The sequence below is a fragment of the Oncorhynchus gorbuscha genome, linkage group LG14 (assembly GCF_021184085.1).
Source record: "Oncorhynchus gorbuscha isolate QuinsamMale2020 ecotype Even-year linkage group LG14, OgorEven_v1.0, whole genome shotgun sequence".
Taxonomy (NCBI): domain Eukaryota; kingdom Metazoa; phylum Chordata; class Actinopteri; order Salmoniformes; family Salmonidae; genus Oncorhynchus; species Oncorhynchus gorbuscha.
In genome coordinates, this window is record NC_060186.1 from 40,231,843 (window position 1) to 40,250,566 (window position 18,724).

The 18,724-nt window shown below is 43.5% G+C and overlaps 1 pseudogene; it reads left to right on the top strand.

Annotated features, from left to right (window-relative positions):
* The first annotated feature begins 13,208 nt into the window (after positions 1 to 13,208).
* Positions 13,209 to 18,724, top strand: part of LOC123994934 — a 144,416-nt pseudogene continuing 138,900 nt past the window's right edge.

Below are 18,724 nucleotides of genomic sequence, written 5' to 3' on the forward strand. Positions count from 1 at the left end.
TTTAATTGTGTTGTTTCTATAGGAAAACAGTTTCAGGTGTTTTCATGGTTAATAATGTTACCAAAAACTCCCAAGGCAGATCCGATACTAACGTACTGAATACAGGGACGAAACGGAAGCTGACAATGAATTGGACTCTAGTGTGGTTTCCTCTGCAATGCCTGTAGGTATTACACCAATATGATTGTTTTTCATAGTGGAGTAAAATGGATGCCATTTTCGCCTACAAATGGTAATGTTATGATCTCTACTAAAGCTGAGGCTAGTAGTCAGTCTACCTAGGAATATCCCAAAAATGTTAATGTGAGAATAGATATGTCACGCTAAAATGACAATGGTGTAAAATGTGCAACAAGCAACTCCTGTATGGATTTCCAACTGACTTTGGGGTCATTTGGGATTTGGCTGCAGGTTCTAAATCCACTAGACAGCAGTGAGTTCATATAATCTGTGATTAACAGGAAACTACAGCAGGATGTACGGTTGCCATTGAAAGTCTACACCCACTTGGAACTTTTTCCACATTTTGTGTTACGAAGTGGGATTGAAATAGATTTAATTGTCATTTTTGTCATTGATCTACATCAACTATTGGGAGTTTTTCAGGATGAAAATAAACTAGATGTAGATAAGCACAGGCAAAATCCTAGAGGAAAACCTGCTTCAGTCTGCTTTACACCAGACACTGGGGGAGGAATTCACTTTTCAGCAGGACAATAACCTACAACACAAAGCCAAATCTACACGAGTTGATTTCCAAGAAGACAGTGAATCTTCCTTTTGTCTAGTTCTAGTTTTTACTTAAATCTGCTTAAATCTATGGCAAGACTTAAATTGCTCTTTAGCCATGAACCCCAACATCTAGACAGAGCTTGAAGAATTTTGAAAAGAATAATGGGCAAATATTGCACAATACAGGTGTGCAAAGCTCCCAAGAAGAGACGGCTGTAATCGCAGCCAAAAATGTTTCTATCACGTATTAACTTGGGGTGAATACTTGTTGAATATTAGTGTCTTGTTTTTCATCTTTACATTTTTTTTTTGTGTAGATGGTTAACAAAAAATTACAAATGAATTTTAAACCCACTTTAACACAATGTGTAGACTCTATAGGCACAGTGCATTCAGAAACTATTCAGTCCCCTTCCCTTGTACCACATTGTTACATTACAACTGTATTTTACAATGGATTAAATTTGTTTTTCTCATCAATCTACACAAAATACCCCATAATGAGAAAATGAAAACACGTTTTTAAACGTATTTGCAAATGTATAACAAATCAAAAAATACCTTATCATTAGGTACAGTCCTTTGTTCCTACATTGTCTGGACTTGGAGTTAGTGTTTTACGAGAATAAAGAGATTATAAGTGAGTGACCACACCAATTTAGCAGGCCGAGAATGACAAGTTTAGTACTATGGACTCAGCAGTTTTCAACTACATTCACAAGATCGGGAATGAATTGATTTCAAGAAGCTCATACAAGTAGTCCTATTCCCACGAAAACAGTAGAGGGCGCTATTACCGACAGTTTCAACTTGAATCCAGCAACCACAAGCAAAGATGTAAATGAATAGCAGGGCAGTGCTCAACTCATGTAGTGTATTCAACTTAGGAAAATAGACATTACACAATCCTACGAAAATAAGAATGAGAAGTCAAAATAATTAATAAATCGATGCCTGAGTGCAAATAGGGAACTGAATGTTAAAACATGTCACCGTCAGACTTTATTTGTTTAATTTTACCTTTATTTAACCAGGTAGGCTAGTTGAGAACAAGTTCTCATTTACAACTGCGACCTGGCCAAGATAAAGCATAGAAATTCGACACATACGACAGAGTTACACATGGAATAAACAATTAACGAGTCAATAATACAGCGGAACAAAAGAAAACAAAATGTCTATATACAGTGAGTGTAAATGAGGTAAGATAAGGGAGTTAAGGCAATAAATGGGCCATGGTGGCGAAGTAATTACAATATAGCAATTAAATACTGGAATGGTAGATGTGCAGAAGATGAATGTGCAAGTAGAGATACTGGGGTGCAAATGAGCAAGATAAATAAATAAATACTGTATGGGGATGAGGTAGGTAGATACATGGGCTGTTTACAGATGGGCTATGTACAGGTGCAGTGATCCGTAAGCTGCCCTAACAGCTGGTGCTTAAAGCTAGTGAGGGAGATATGAGTCTCCAATTTCAGAGATTTTTGCAGTTCGTTCCAGTCATTGGCAGCAGAGAACTGGAAGGAAAGACGAGTGAGACCAGTGAGATATACCTGCTGGAGCGTGTGCTACGAGTGGTTGCTGCTATGGTGACCAGTGAGCTGAGATAGGGCAGGGCTTTACCTAGCAGAGACTTGTCGATAACCTGTAGCCAGTGGGTTTGGCGACGAGTATGGGGCTTTGGTGACAAAACGGATGGCACTGTAATAGACTGCATCCAGTTTGTTGAGTGTTGGAGGCTATTTTATAGATGACATCACCGAAGTCGAGGATCGGTAGGATGGGCAGTTTTACGAGGGTATGTATGGCAGCATGAGTGAAGGATGCTTTGTTGCAATATAGGAAGCCAATTCTAGATTTACCTTTGGATTAGAGATGCTTAATGTGAGTCTGGAAGGAGGGTTTACACTGTAGTTGTCCACGTATTCTAAGTCAGAGCCGTCCAGAGTAGTGATGCTGGACGGGCGAGCAGGTGCGGGCAGGGATTGGTTGAATAGCATGCATTTAGTTTTCCCTGGATTTAAGAGCAGTTGGAGGCCAAGGAAGGAGAGTTGTATGACATTGAAGCTCGTCTGGAGGTTAGTTAATACAGTGTCCAAAGAGGGGCCAGATGTATAGAGAATGGTGTCGTCTGCGTAGATGTGTACCAGAGAATCGCCAGCAGCAAGTGCAACATCATTGATGTATACAGAGAAGAGAGTCGGCCCGAGGATTGAACCCTGTGGCACCCCATAGAGACTGCTAGAGGTCCGGACAACAGGCCCTCCGATGTGACACACTGAACTCTATCAGATAAGTAGTTGGTGTGAACCAGACGAGGCAATCATTTGAGAAACCAAGGCTGTCGAGTCTGCCAATAAGAATGTGGTGATTGACAGAGTCGAAAGCCTTGGCCAGGTCGATGAATACGGCTGCACAGTAATGTCTCTTATCGATGGCGGTTATGATGTCGTTTAGGACCTTGAGCGTGGCTGAGGTGCACCCATGACCAGCTCTGAAACCAGATTGCATAGTGGAGAAGGTACGGTGGGATTCGAAATGGTCGGTAATCTGTTTGTTAACTTGGCTTTCGAAGACCTTAGAAATGCTTATTGAAATTCTCAATTATAGTGGATTTATCGGTGGTGATGGTGTTTCCTAGCCTCAGAACATTGTGCAGCTGGGAGGAGGTGTTCTTATTCTCCATGGACTTTACAGTGTCCCAGACCTTTTTTTGAGTTAGTACTACTACAGGATGCAAATTTCTGTTTGAAAAGGCTAGCCTTAGGAAAGCTAACTGCCTGTGTATATTTGTTCCTAACTTCCCTGAAATGTTGCATATCACGGGGGCTATTCGATGCTAATGCAGAACGCCACAGGATGTTTTTGTGCTGGTCAAGGGCAGACAGGTCTGGAGTGAACCAATGACTATATCTATTCCTAGTTCTACATTTTTTGAATGGGGCATGCTCATTTAAGATGGTGAGGAAGGCACTTTTAAAGAATAGCCAGGCTTCATCTACTGACATGATGAGGTCAATGTCATTCCAGGATACCCCGGCCAGGTCAATTAGGAAGGCCTGCTCGCAGCAGTGTTTTAGGGAGCGTTTGACAGTGATGAGGGGTGGTCGTTTGGTCGCAGACCCATTACGGATGCAGGCAATGAGGCAGTGATCACTGAGATCTTGATTGAAAACAGCAGAGGGGTATTTGGAGGGCGAGTTAGTTAGAATGACTTCTGTGAGGGTGCCCGTGTTTACGGATTTGGAGTTGTACCTGTAGCATGTCCCAGTTTAGGTCACCTAGTAGCACGAGCTCAGAAGATAGATTGGGGGCAATCAATTCACATATGGTATCGAGGGCACAGCTGGGGGCAGAGGGAGGTCTATAGCAAGCGGCAACAGTGAGAGGCTTGTTTCTGGAAATGTGAATTTTTAGAAGTAGAAGCTCGAATTGTTTGGGTACAGACTTGGATAGTAATACAGAACTCTTGGCTATCTTTGCAGTAGATTGCAACACAGCCCCCTTTGGCAGTTCTATTTTAGCGGAAAATGTTCTAGTTAGCAATTGAGATTAAGGTTTTTGGTGGTTTTCCTAAGCCAGGATTCAGACACGGCTAAGACATCTGGGTTAGCAGAGTGTGCTAAAGCAGTGAGTAAAACAAACTCAGGGAGTCGGCTTCTAATGTTAACATGCATAAAACCAAGGCTTTTACGTTTACAGAAGTCAACAAATGAGAGCACCTGGGGAGTGGGAGTGGAGCATCACCAGAGGACCAGAGGAGAAGTAGGATAAGGGTACGGCTAAAGACTATATGAACTGGCCGTCTAGCACGTTCGGAACAGAGAGTAAAAGGAGCAGGTTTCTGGGCACGATGACATAGATTCAAGGCATAGTGTACAGACAAAGGTAAGGTAGGATGTGAGTACATTGGAGGTAAACCTAGGCATTGAGTAATGATGAGAGAGAGATAGTCTCGAGATGTTTAAACCAGGTGATGTCATCGCATATGTAGGAGGTGGAACAACATGGTTGGTTAAGGCATATTGAGCAGGGCTAGAGGCTCTACAGTGAAATAAGACAGTAATCACTAACCAGGACAGTAATGGACCAGGCATATTGATATTAGAGGCATGCGTAGCCAAGTGAACATATGGGTCCACGGCGATTCAGACAGTTAGCGGTCCGTTGCTAACAGTTAGTAGGCCGGGGCTAAACAAGCTAGCAGTTAGCAGACCGGGTTAGCAAGCAAGCAGTTACGTAGAAGCAGACTAAGTTGAATAATACTGTAGCTGTCATTTAAGTTGTTAATAAACACCTTAAGTGTATTCCATATCAGGGTTTATGCATACTTAAACTCTGTAGAAGTATTTAGTACCAGTATTATTAGACATGCCTTAGCCATGCATTTGGACATCAACAATGCTTTTATTACATTTTTTAAATATATTTATTTAGGGGGTAGATCAACTAATATTAAGATATATATATATATATACTGCTCAAAAAAATAAAGGGAACACTTAAACAACACAATGTAACTCCAAGTCAATCACACTTCTGTGAAATCAAACTGTCCACTTAGGAAGCAACACTGATTGACAATAAATTTCACATGCTGTTGTGTAAATGGAATAGACAACAGGTGGAAATTATAGGCAATTAGCAAGACACCCCCAATAAAGGAGTGGTTCTGCAGGTGGGGACCACAGACCACTTCTCAGTTCCTATGCTTCCTGGCTGATGTTTTGGTCACTTTTGAATGCTGGCGGTGCTTTCACTCTCGTGGTAGCATGAGACGGAGTCTACAATCCACACAAGTGGCTCAGGTAGTGCAGCTCATCCAGGATGGCACATCAATGTGAGCTGTGGCAAGAAGGTTTGCTGTGTCTGTCAGCGTAGTGTCCAGAGCATGGGGGCACTACCAGGAGACAGACCAGTACATCAGGAGACGTGGAGCAGGTCGTAGGAGGGCAACAACCCAGCAGCAGGACCGCTACCTCCGCCTTTGTGCAAGTAGGAGCAGGAGGAGCACTGCCAGATCCCTGCAAAATGACCTCCAGCAGGTCACAAATGTGCATGTGTCTACTCAAACGGTCAGAAACAGACTCCATGAGGGTGGTATGAGGGCCCGATGTCCACAGGTGGGGGTTGTGCTTACAGCCCAACACCGTGCAGGACGTTTGGCATTTGCCAGAGAACACCAAGATTGGCAAATTCGCCACTGGCGCCCTGTGCTCTTCACAGATGACAGCAGGTTCACACTGAGCACATGTGACAGATGTGGCGGAGTCTGGAGACGTCGTGGAGAACATTCTGCTGCCTGCAACATCCTCCAACATGACCGGTTTGGCGGTGGGTCAGTCATGGTGTGGGGTGGCATTTCTTTGGGGGGCCGCACAACCCTCCATGTGCTCGCCAGAGGTAGCCTGACTGCCATTAGGTACCGAGATGAGATCCTCAGACCCCTTGTGAGACCATATGCTGGGTTCCTCTTAATGCAAGACAATGCTAGACCTCATGTGGCTGGAGTGTGTCAGCAGTTCCTGCAAGAGGAAGGCATTGATGCTATGGACTGGCCCGCCCGTTCCCCAGACCTGAATCCAATTGAGCACATCTCGGACATCATGTCTCGCTCCATCCACCAACGCTACGTTGCACCACAGACTGTCCAGGAGTTGGCAGATGCTTTAGTCCAGGTCTGGGAGGAGATCCCTCAGGGGACCATCCGCCACCTCATCAGGAGCATGCCCAGGCATTGTAGGGAGGTTATACAGGCACGTGGAGGCCACACACACTACTGAGCCTCATTTTGACTTGTTTTAAGGACATGAAATCAAAATTGGATCAGCCTGTAGTGTGGTTTTCCACTTTAATTTTGAGTGTGACTCCAAATCCAGACCTCCATGGGTTGATAAATTTGATTTCCATTGATAATTTTTGTGTGATTTTGTTGTCGGCACATTCAACTATATAAAGAAAAAAGTATTTAATAAGAATATTTTATTCATTCAGATCTAGGATGTGTTATTTTAGTGTTCCCTTTATGTTTTTGAGCAGTGTATATACACACACAGTTGAAGTCAAAAGTTCACACACACACCTTAGCCAAATACATTTAAACTCCGTTTTTCACAATTCCTGACATTTAATCCTAGTAAATATTCCCTGTCTTAGGTCTGTTAGGATCACCACTTTATTTTAAGATTGTGTAATAGTAATAGTAAAGAGTGATTTATTTCAGCTTTTATTTCTTTCATTACATTCCCATTACATTCCCAGTGGTTCAGAAGTTTACATACACTCAATTAGTATTTGGTAGCATTGCCTTTAAATTGTTTAACTTGGGTCAAACATTTTGGGTAGCCTTCCACAAGCTTCCCACAATAAGTTAAATTTTGGCCACAAGTTTAATTTTGTCCATTTGCGACCAAGCTTTAATTTCAGGACTGATGTCTTGAGATGTTGCTTCAATATATCCACGTAACTTTCCTCCTCATGAAGTCAACTATTTTGTGAAGTGCACCAGTCCCTCCTGCAGCAAAGCACCCCCACAACATGAAGTTGCCACCCTCGTGCTTCACGGTTGGGATGGTGTTCTTCGGCTTGCAAGCCTCCCCCTTTATCCTCCTAACATAACTATGGTCATAATGGCAAATAGTTCTATTTTTGTTTCATCAGACCAGAGGACGTTTCTACAAAAAGTACGACCTTTGTCCCAATGTAAAGTTGCAAACTGTAGTCTGGCTTTTTTATGGCGGTTTTGGAGCAGTGGCTTCTTCCTTGCTGAGCGGCCTTTCAGGTTATGTCTATATAGGACTTGTTTTACTGTCGATATAGATACATTTTTACCTGTTTCCTCCATCTTCACAAGGTCCTTTGCTGTTGTTCTGAGATTGATTTGCACTTTTTGCACCAAAGTACATTCATCTCTAGGAGACAGAACACATCTCCTTCCAGAGTGGTATGACGGCTGCATGGTCCCATGGTGTTTATACTTGCGTACTATTGTTTTTTGATAGAGGAATTTCTAAATTCCTTATTGTTTTACAGCCAAAACCAAATTCGCACTCGTTTCTAATTCATTAATGAGGTGTAAGTTCATTAATTATGTATGAAGTAGATTGAGACCAGTCTTAAAAGTCAGGTTAGAGTGTTTAATTCCAGAGAGTACTAAATTCTTACACACATTTCCACAGGTTATAAACTGAAAATGACGTCAGCGTTTTCCAAACGTTCCATTTCACAAGCAGAGGGCCCTCTCGTTATCAGCACGAAGTCAAGGCCAGTCAGCATAAATCAACATTCTCGACAATCTGGAGATGGCCCGTTCCCACCACCTGGAGATTTGTACAACCTTCGTACAACAAGACCTTTAAACAGGTCAACATTCACAAAGCTGCGGGGCCAGAAGGATAACCAGGGCGTGTACTCAAAGCATGCGCGGACCAACTGGCAAATATCTTCGGTGATATTTCCAACCTCTCCCTGACCGAGTCTGTAATACCTACATGTTTCAATCAGACCACCATAGTCCCTGTGCCCAAGGGAGCGAAGGTAACCTACCTAAATGATTACCGCCCCGTAGCACTAAAGTCGGTCGCCATGAAGTGTTTTGAAAGGCTGGTCATGGCTCACATCAACAGCATCCTCCTGGATACCCTAGACCCACCCCAATTCGCATACTGCCCCAACGGATCCACCAATGACGCAATCTGAATTGCACTCCACACTGCCCTTTCCCACCTGTACAAAAATAACACCTGTGAAAATGCTGTGTGAAAGTGCTTTGAGAGGCTAAGGATAAGGATCATATCACCTCTTACCTTACCTGACACCCTAGACCACCCCAATAGATCAACAGACGATGCAATCGCCATCGCACTGCACACTGCCCTATCTCACCTGGACAAGAGTAATACCTACGTAAGAATTCGGTTCATTGACTGTGGCTCAGCCTTCAACACCATAGTACCCTCCAAGCTCATAATTAAACTCGGGGGCCCTGTGCAACTGTGTCCTGGACTTCCTGATGGGCCGCCCCCAGGTGGTGAAGGTTGGAAACAACACCTCCAATTCACTGATCCTCAACACAGAGGCCCCACAATGGTGCGTGCTCAGCCCCTTCCTGTACTCCCTGTTCACCCATGACTGAGTGGCCACACACGCCTCCAACTCAATCATCAAGTTTGCAGACGAAACAACAACAATGACGAGACAGCCTACAGGGATAAGGTGAGGGCCCTGGCAGAGTGGTGCCAAGAAAATAACCTCTCCCTCAATAAATGTGGTGCTGAGTCGTGGACTTCAGGAAACAGCAGTGGGAGCACGCCCCTATCCACATCGACAGGACCGCAGTGGAGAAGGTGGAACGCTTCAAGTTCCTCTGTGTACACGTCACTGACAATCTGAAATGGTCCTCCCACAGTGTGTTGAAGGCAGTGCCTCTTCAACCTCAGGAGGCTGAAGAAATTTGGCTTGGCCCAAGACCCTCACAAACCTTTATAGGTGCACAATTCACATCCCGTTGGGCTGTATCACCGCCTGGTATGGCACCTGCTCCACCCACCACCTCAGGGCTTTCCAGAGGGTGGTGCGGTCTGCCCAACGCATCACCGGGGGCAAATGACCTGCCCTCCAGGAGACCTACAGCACCTGATGTCACAAGAAGGCCAAAAAGATTGTTAAGAACATCAACCACCTGAGCCACGGCCTGTTCACCCCGCTATCATCCAGAAGGCGAGATCAGTACAGGTGCATCAAAGCTGGGCCAGAGAGACCGAAAAACAGCGATCTCAAGGCCAGACGACTGTTAAATAGCCATCACTTGCCGGCTACCATCCGGTTACTCAACCCTACATCTTAGAGGCTGCTGCCCAATAGACTTGAAAACACTGGCCACTTTAACAATGGAACATTAGTCACTTTAATAATGTTTACATCCTGCTTTACTCATCTCATATGTATTTACTGTATTCTATTCTACTGTATTTTAGTCAATGCCACTGACATTGCTTGTCCTAATATTTATATATTTCTAAATTCATTTTTTTTAAAACTTTTAGATTTGTGTGTATCGTTTTGAATTATTAATTATTGTCCTATACTACTACACTGTTGGAGCTAGGGACACATATTTCGCTACATACGCAATAACATCTGCTAAAAATATGTATGTGACCAATAAAGTTTGATTTGATTTGGAATAAAATTTACATTGAACAAAAAATATGAACGCAACAGGTAAAGTGCTGGTCCCATGTTTCATGAGCTAAAATAAAAAATACCAGAAATGTTCCATATGCACAAAAAGCTTAATTCTCTCAGTTTGTGAACACATTTGTTTACATCCCCATTAGTGATCATTTCTCCTTTGCCAAAATAATCCATACACCTGACAGGTGTTGCATATCAAGAAGCTGATTAAACAGCATGATCATTACTCAGTTGTACCTTGTGCTGGGGACAATAAAAGCCACAGTTTTATCACAATGCCACAGATGTCTCAAGTCTTGAGGGAATGTGAATTTGGCATGTAGACTACAGGAATTTCCAACAGAGCTGTTGCCAGAGAATTGAATGTTAATTTCTCCACCATAAGCTGCCTTCAACGTTAGGGAATTTGGCAGTACGTTCAATCGGACTCACAACTGAAGACCACATGTAACCACGCCAGCCCAGGACCTCCACATCCGGCTACTTCACCTGTGGGATTGTCTGAGGTGAGGGAGGGTGGGTCCTGGCTCCCCAGTGGATGGGCCTGCCCTCCCAGGTTCACCAATGGCTGCACCCCTGCCCAGTCATGTGAAATTCATAGATTAGAGCCTAATGAATTTATTATTTCACTTGACTGATTTCCTTCTATGAACTGTAACTCAGTAAAAGCTTTGAAATTGTTTCATGTTGGGTTTATATTTCTGTTCAGTATAACTTGGATCGGACTAATCTTAGTAGTTAATTTTTTTTTTATACAACCCTAACCCTGAATGTTCTAGTTACGTGAGCTGCAGGACCAGAGTCGGTGCGATTTATTGAGTCACTATGATGCAACGTGATGAGTGTGTTTTGCTGTCAGATGTTCCTGAAACTGTGGGAAGTGTTTTTGTGATGTTTAAAGAGTAAGATGTGTGTACGTGAGTGTATGTACGGGTCTGTGTGATCACCCTGGACTTGTGCAAAGACACTTTTTTGCTATTGAGGTGAGGTCAGTGTGACGTGAGTGAACTCCCAGGCTCTTCTCTGCTGGTTGCGTATTCCCTCGTTGCCCCAGAGTCCATCTCATGGTGAGAGAAGAAGACAGCTGTTATTCTCACATGAAGAAAGAGAAAATATCTGTCACTCCATTTTCTCTCTGTCACTCTCCATTTTCTCTCTCTGTCACTCTCCATTTTCTCTCTCTGTCACTCCATTTTCTCTCTCTGTCACTCTCCATTTTCTCTCTCTGTCACTCCATTTTCTCTCTCTGTCACTCTCCATTTTCTCTCTCTGTCACTCTCCATGTTCTCTCTCTGTCACTCTCCATTTTCTCTGTGTCACTCTCCATTTTCTCTCTGTCACTCCATTTTCTCTCTGTCACTCTCCATTTTCTCTCTGTCACTCTCCATTTTCTCTCTCTGTCACTCTCTCTGTCACTCTCCATTTTCTCTCTCTGTCACTCTCCATTTTCTCTCTCTGTCACTCAATTCAATTCAATTCAATTCAAGGGCTTTATTGGCATGGGAAACATGTGTTAACATTGCCAAAGCAAGTGAGGTAGACAACATACAAAGTGAATATATAAAGTGAAAAACAACAAAAATTAACAGTAAACATTACACATACAACAGTTTCAAAACAGTAAAGACATTACAAATGTCAATATAATCCCGAAATTACGTGGCCGAAAAAAAATCAGGATATATATATATATATATATATATATATATATATATGTACAAATATTAAAGGACACAAGATAAAATAAATAAGCATAAATATGGGTTGTATTTACAATGGTGTTTGTTCTTCACTGGTTGCCCTTTTCTCGTGGCAACAGGTCACAAATCTTGCTGCTGTGATGGCACACTGTGGAATTTCACCCAATAGATATGGGAGTTTTTCAAAATTGAATTTGTTTTCGAATTCTTTGTGGATCTGTGTGATCTGGGGGAAATATGTATCTCTATGGTCATACATTGGGCAGGAGGTTAGGAAGTGCAGCTCAGTTTCCACCTCATTTTGTGGGCAGTGAGCACATAGCCTGTCTTCTCTTGAGAGCCATGTCTGCCTACGGCGGCCTTTCTCAATAGCAAGGCTATGCTCACTGAGTCTGTACATAGTCAAAGCTTTCCTTAATTTTGGGTCAGTCACAGTGGTCAGGTATTCTGCCGCTGTGTACTCTCTGTGTAGGGCCAAATAGCATTCTAGTTTGCTCTGTTTTTTTGTTAATTCTTTCCAATGTGTTAAGTAATTATCTTTTTGTTTTCTCATGATTTGGTTGGGTCTAATTGTGCTGTTGTCCTGGGGCTCTGTAGGGTGTTTTTGTGTTTGTCACTCTCCATTTCTCTCTCTGTCTCTCCCAATTTCTCTCTGACACTCTCCATTTCTCTCTCTGTCTCTCCCCATTTATCTCTCTGTCTCTCTGTCACTCTCCATTTCCTCTCTCCGTCTCTCACCCATTTCTCTCTGTCACTTTCCATTTTCTCTCTCTATGTGAATAGACCCTTTGACGGTGCATGTTGGCCACACAGGAAGTGCATTGCTAGAGGTGCGGCTCATCCTTCCTCGCATGTGAGAAACACAAGACAGGACGCTGTGTGTGGGCACTATTTTGAGTGCCAGGGTTCCCCTAATACAATAATAATCTGAGAGTTCCATCTATATTGTAACCACAGTCATTCTGTCACACACACACACACACACACACACACACACACACACACACACACACACACACACACACACACACACACACACACACACACACACACACACACACACACACACACACACACACACACACACACACACACACACACACACACCAATTGTTCGTCCTTATTGTTAGTTTATTTTCTTTCAAATCCATTTCAGAATTAAGTGTGGCAATGCATGTATCCTTTTTTGTTCACAGCAAGCTTTAAACTGTAAACGTGTGTGTGTGTGTGTGTGTGAGGAAGCATGTGAGACTGAATGACTGTGGTCACAATATAGATGGATAGATTTGGGTGTTCAGAATCATGAGAGATGGAGCAGCACACAAAATTAAAAACAAAACAGCCAAGTCAATCTGTGCTTTCAGTTGATTCACTGACAATGCATGCATGGGATGGAGTACAGTAGGCAGGGTATTTCATGTCTTGTGCAGCAGGTAGATATTTTTTATCCAGTAATCACCCTAGCAACAACAAACGCGCTGACCTCAGCCGAAGCGCCAATAAGCTTTAAAGCCCCTCTTTCCTCACTTCCTCTCAAACACATTGGGTTTGGCTTGCCTCTCTCCACTTAGTTGGCGGCCATCTTGGATCTACCCATCAAACAAACCAACCTTACTTTTGGGATGAGAGGGAGGTCTTTAACCGAATTTGAGTCTTTCGGGGTACCAGCCCCATCGGTAACCGGAGCAGTGCGTGTCAGAAGCCGAAAATCTACAGGAACCCAAGCCTTCAAAAATTGCCTACAAATTCTGAGACCGGTTTTACGTGAACTCCTTCGTCCCCTATTCATTGTCTGGACGTTCTGTGAATTGGTTGAGGACCTGTGAACTATCAGAACAACGTTTATTGAGCTTTTACAATAGAGTCGTTCCCGAAAAACGGATTGTTATATTTTGGAGCTCGGGGTTATGGTTTGTTTTTGGACAACTTTTTTGGGGGAATTGCCTTTGTCGCAATCTGTCCCACTGGTGTATTCTGTACAGTAATGCGGTTCGATCATTTATTTAATGAATCGGTGTTCTAGACATCTTCCGGCGTATGTTTTGCTGGAACTTGGCTGTGGCGTTGCGTTAATGTGGGTGAACGAATCCATGATCTTAAATATCAGTTCCAGACTTGCTGTACTGTCGTTAGACTAAGCTGCAGCAAAAGCAAAAAGCAGACGCAGAACCACTTCGGGGATCAAGGAATTATTCAAATGTCAACCAGAACGCCACTACCTACTGTCAATGAACGTGACACTGAAAATGTAAGTATTTGTTCAGTTGAATAACGGTTAGTTCTTTACCATTTTCAGCTCTCAAATCGGTGTTGGTCAACTTTTAAGAATTATGTTAGGCTATTGGTTTAAAATGGCCTTGTACCCAAACTGTGATACAAAGTAACCATCCACAATAGTGCATAACTAAGCTTTGTATCCGAATGTCAGACGGACGCAGAGCGCGTAGACTATATGTGGCCCAAACTTTACATTCACATTAGGCCTATTACTACATAATTGATTTCGGACCGTGACACATTTTCCAGACTGGTAATTAGTCAGGACAGAAAGCTCTGTAAGTAAGACTACTTGGCACGCAGTTTATGCAAGATGCACATGAATATGTATGTGTGCTTACAGAGAAATACATACAGTGCCTTTGGGAAAGTATTCAGACCCCTTGACTTTTTCCACATTTTGTTATGTTACAGCCTTATTCTAAAATGGATTAAACCGTTTCCCCCTCCATCAATCTACACCCTGAATGTCAGTGCTAGAGGCTTCACTTCAAAACCTGGTTCGATCCCGGGCTGTATCACAGCCGGCCGTGATTGTGAGTCTCATAGGGCGGCACACAATAGGCCCGGCGTCATCCGGGTTAGGATTTGGCCAGGACGTCATTGCAAAATAAAAAAATCTTAACTGACTTGCCTAGTTAAATAAACGTACATAAAAAAACACACAATACCCCATAAAGCAAAAACAGGTTTAGATTTATTACAAATAAACTGATAACACGTGCTTAAGTATTCAGACCTTTCACTCAGTACTTTGAATCACCTTTACAGCTTTGAATCTATGGTATGATGCTTCAAGCTTGGCACACCTGTATTTGGGGAGTTTCTCCCATTCTTCTCTGCAGATCCTCTCAAGCGCTGTCAGTTTGGATGGGGAGCTTTGCTGCACAGCTATTTTCAAGTCTCTCCAGAGATGTTCGATCTGGTTCATGTCCAGGCTCTGGCTTGGCCGCTCAAGGATATTCAGAGACTTTGTCCCGAAGCCACTCCTGGTTGTCTTGGCTGTGTACTTAGGGTCATTGTCCTGTTGGAAAGTGAACCTTTGACCCAGTCTGAGATCCTGAGCGCTCTGGAGCAGGTCTTCTTGAAGGGAATATCTGTACTTTGTTCCGCTCATCTTTCCCTTGAACCTGACTAGTCTCCCTAAAAAGACGTCACAATGCTGTAGACACCTTGGGGAATACGTGGAAAGCGTAAGCTCATTTGTAGCTCATTCACAGCCATATAAGGAGTCATTGGCATGTGGCGGTTTCAAAAAATGCGGCACTTCCTGGTTGGATTTTTATCTGGGTTTTGCCTGTAACATCAGTTCTGTGGCACTCACAGACAATATCTTTGCAGTTTTGGAAACGTCAGTGTTTTCTTTCCAAAGCTGTTATATGCATAGTCGAGCATCTTTTCGTGACAAAATATCTGGTTTAAAACGGGAACGTTTTTCATCCAACATTTTTAATAGCGCCCCCTAATGCATAACTGGTTAAATGAAACTACAAACCTCATTTGTCTCAGGTTTTCACCTGCCATATGAGTTATGTTATATTCACATACCTCATTCAAACAGTTTTAGAAACTTCAGTGTTTTCTATCCAATACTACTAATAATATGCATATATTAGCATCTGGGACAGAGTAGCGGGCAGTTTACTCTGGGCACCTTATTAATCCAAGCTACTCAATACTGCCCCCTTGTCACCAAGAGGTTAAACACGGTTTCCCATGTTTGTTCAGTGAACCATTAACAATTAATGAACATGCACCTGTGGAACGGTCGTTAAGACACTAACAGCTTACAGACTGTAGGCAATTAAGGTCATAGTTATGAAAACTTAGGACACTAAAGAGGCCTTTCTACTGACTGAAAAACACCAAAAGAAAGATGCCCAGGGTCCCTGCTCATCTGGGTGAACATGCCTTAGGCATGCTGCAAGGAGGCCTGTGGATTGTAGATGTGGCCAGAGCAATAAATTGCAATGTCCATACTGTGGCCAGCGCAATAAATTGCAATGTCCGTACTGTGAAACGCCTAAGACAGCTACTGGGAGACAGTACGAACAGCTGATCGTCCTCACAGTGGCAGACCAAGTGTAACAACACCTGCACAGGATCGGTACATCCGAACATCACACCTGCGGGACAGGTACAGGATGGCAACAACAACTGCCCGAGTTACACCAGGAACGCACAATTCCTCCATCAGTGCTCAGACTGTCCACAATAGGCTGAGAGAGGCTGGACTGAGGGCTTGTAGGCCTGTTGTAAGGCAGGTCCTCACTTGACATCACCGGCAACAACGTTGCCTATGGGCACAAACCCACCGTTGCTGGACCAGACTGGACTGGCAAAAAGTACTCTTCACTGACGAGTGGTGGTTTTGTCTCACCAGGGTTGATGGTCGGATTCACGTTTATCGTCGAAGGAATGAGCATTATACTGAGGCCTGTACTCTGAAGCGGGATCGATTTGGAGATGGAGGGTCCGTCATGGTCTATGGCAGTGTGTCACAGAATCATTGGACTGAGCTTGTTGTCATTGCAGGCAATCTCAACGCTGTGCGTTAGAGGGAAGACCTCCTCCTCCCTTATGTGGTCCCCTTCCTGCAGGCTCATCCTGACATGACCCTCCAGCATGACAATGCCACCAGCCATACTGCTCGTTCTGTGCGTGATTTCCTGCAAGACAGGAATGTCAGTGTTCTGCCATGGCCAGCGAAGAGCCCGGATCTCAATCCCATTGAGCACGTCTGGGACCTGTTGGATCGGAGGGTGAGGGCTAGGGCCAATCCCCCCAGAAATGTCCAGGAACTTGCAGGTGCCTTGGTGGAAGAGTGGGGAAACATCTCACAGCAAGAACTGGCAAATCTGGTGCAGTCCATGAGGAGGAGATGCAGTGCAGTACTTAATGCAGCTGGTGGCCACAACAGATACTGACTGTTACACCCCCCCCCCTTTGTTCAGGGACACATTATTCAATTTCTGTTAGTCACATGTCTGTGGAACTTCTTCAGTTTTTCTGTTATTAAATCTTATGTTCATACAAATATTTACGCTTGTTAAGTTTGCTGAAAATAAACTCATTTGACAATGAGGACGTTTCTTTTTTTTGCTTAGTTTATTAGGGTTGCACCGATAATACATTTTTGACTGATTATTTTCCTTGCCAAAAAAACCAATACCAATATTTAACATTTTTATGGCCTTTTAAGCATTCTAGTACAGTTAAATAGTTGGAACGCACTGACAAAAAGTGATTTTGTTGTCATTTACGAAAGTCCCCATTACCAGTAAAACGTAATCAAAACCTATTTCTTTCACTTACTTGTTGTGCTGTTTCGTTGTTCATTTGTTCAGTCTCAACCAGGATTTCATCATACATGTCAAGCAGTGATGTTTCAGCTCTGTCTGTCCGTGGCCTTTCTTCCTCGGTGCGCACTGTCACTGTGTCCGTTTCCAACTTGTCCAGCTGTGTCGGTAACATTTCACGTAAACCCTGTTTCTAGTCTGCATTGAAGTAGCGGTCGTTGTACCTAGCGTCGACCATGGTGGAGACACCGTAGAGGCTCAGAGAGAATGCCACCGAATCGCTTGATCACAGCCTCTAGTACATTTCCATGTTAACCCAACAGTCTGTGTTGGCATTTTTGTTGAGCAGGCGTTTCATTACCATGACAGGGTATCACGTCTGCTGCAAATGCAGTTGAGCTCATTTCTCTAGTCAGTTGTTTGAATGGAGCTAAGAGTGTTCGTGCTTCAAACATGTTCTCAAATCCCATTGAAATGGCAGCAGCGGTATGACAACCAGCACAGTAATGAGCATGCAATACTGCTTTCCTCAGTATGAAATCCTTGGCGACCCACTGTGCTATCAGACTTGTCATGCTCATGGGGCTGACATCACTGATCCCAATGTCAGTCGTGAAGCTAATCGCAGTTACGCCCATAGCAAGTAGCTCATGGATGTTCGTTTCAACAACAATGTGTAACTCTGGTAGGGCAGCATCTGGAAAAATAGCGCCTACTTGGTAATGTGTACCGGTGCTCGACCAGTCACGAAAGACATCACCCACGACAGAACGGTTGATTGTCAAGGGCAATGAACTCCATTATCTTGGCATGACTGGATTTAGCCTTTTTGAGTTGTCTCGCTGAAATGTTCTTACTCTTTCAAAAAGACTGCTTGACTTGTTGACTGCTCGATCCACACAGCAGACATTGTGGGCTAGGTTAGGAATGCAGTGTAGAAACACGTCATCTACCTACTTTTTATATAGGTATGCACATCAGCTTTGACATTGGTTTTGCACATCCGCCTTAAACTAGACATCGGACCAATGTTGGCATTTTTTAGCTAATATCGTTTCATTCCGATATGCTTACCGATATATCGTGCATCCCTAGTGTGTTATATATTTGTGTCTGTATTTTTACACACCAATAAATGCAAAGCCTTTGGGCTATTTTCTGGCCAATTTCTTGCAATTCGTAATGTTTAGAGATTCAACCGGTGATCGTGTTCAGTTTCGTCTGTTAATTCTCAACGTCATGCGCTCGGATGACCGGCACTGACAGCTCCGTCATTGAAGGCATTGCAACAGAGAGCATGGGTTGGCGGCCTAGATACTATATATTACCTGTCATGCTGCCTCCTATCGATACATTCTATTGTGGTGGGGCAAGGTCCAAATGTGACATTACAAAGATGCCTCTGTTTTTATTGGTTGGCACGGTATGCTGGGGTACAGTGACTTCAGAAAGTATTCACACCCCTTGACTTATTCCACGTTTTGCTGCTTTTCAGCCTGAATTGAAAATGTTTAAAAT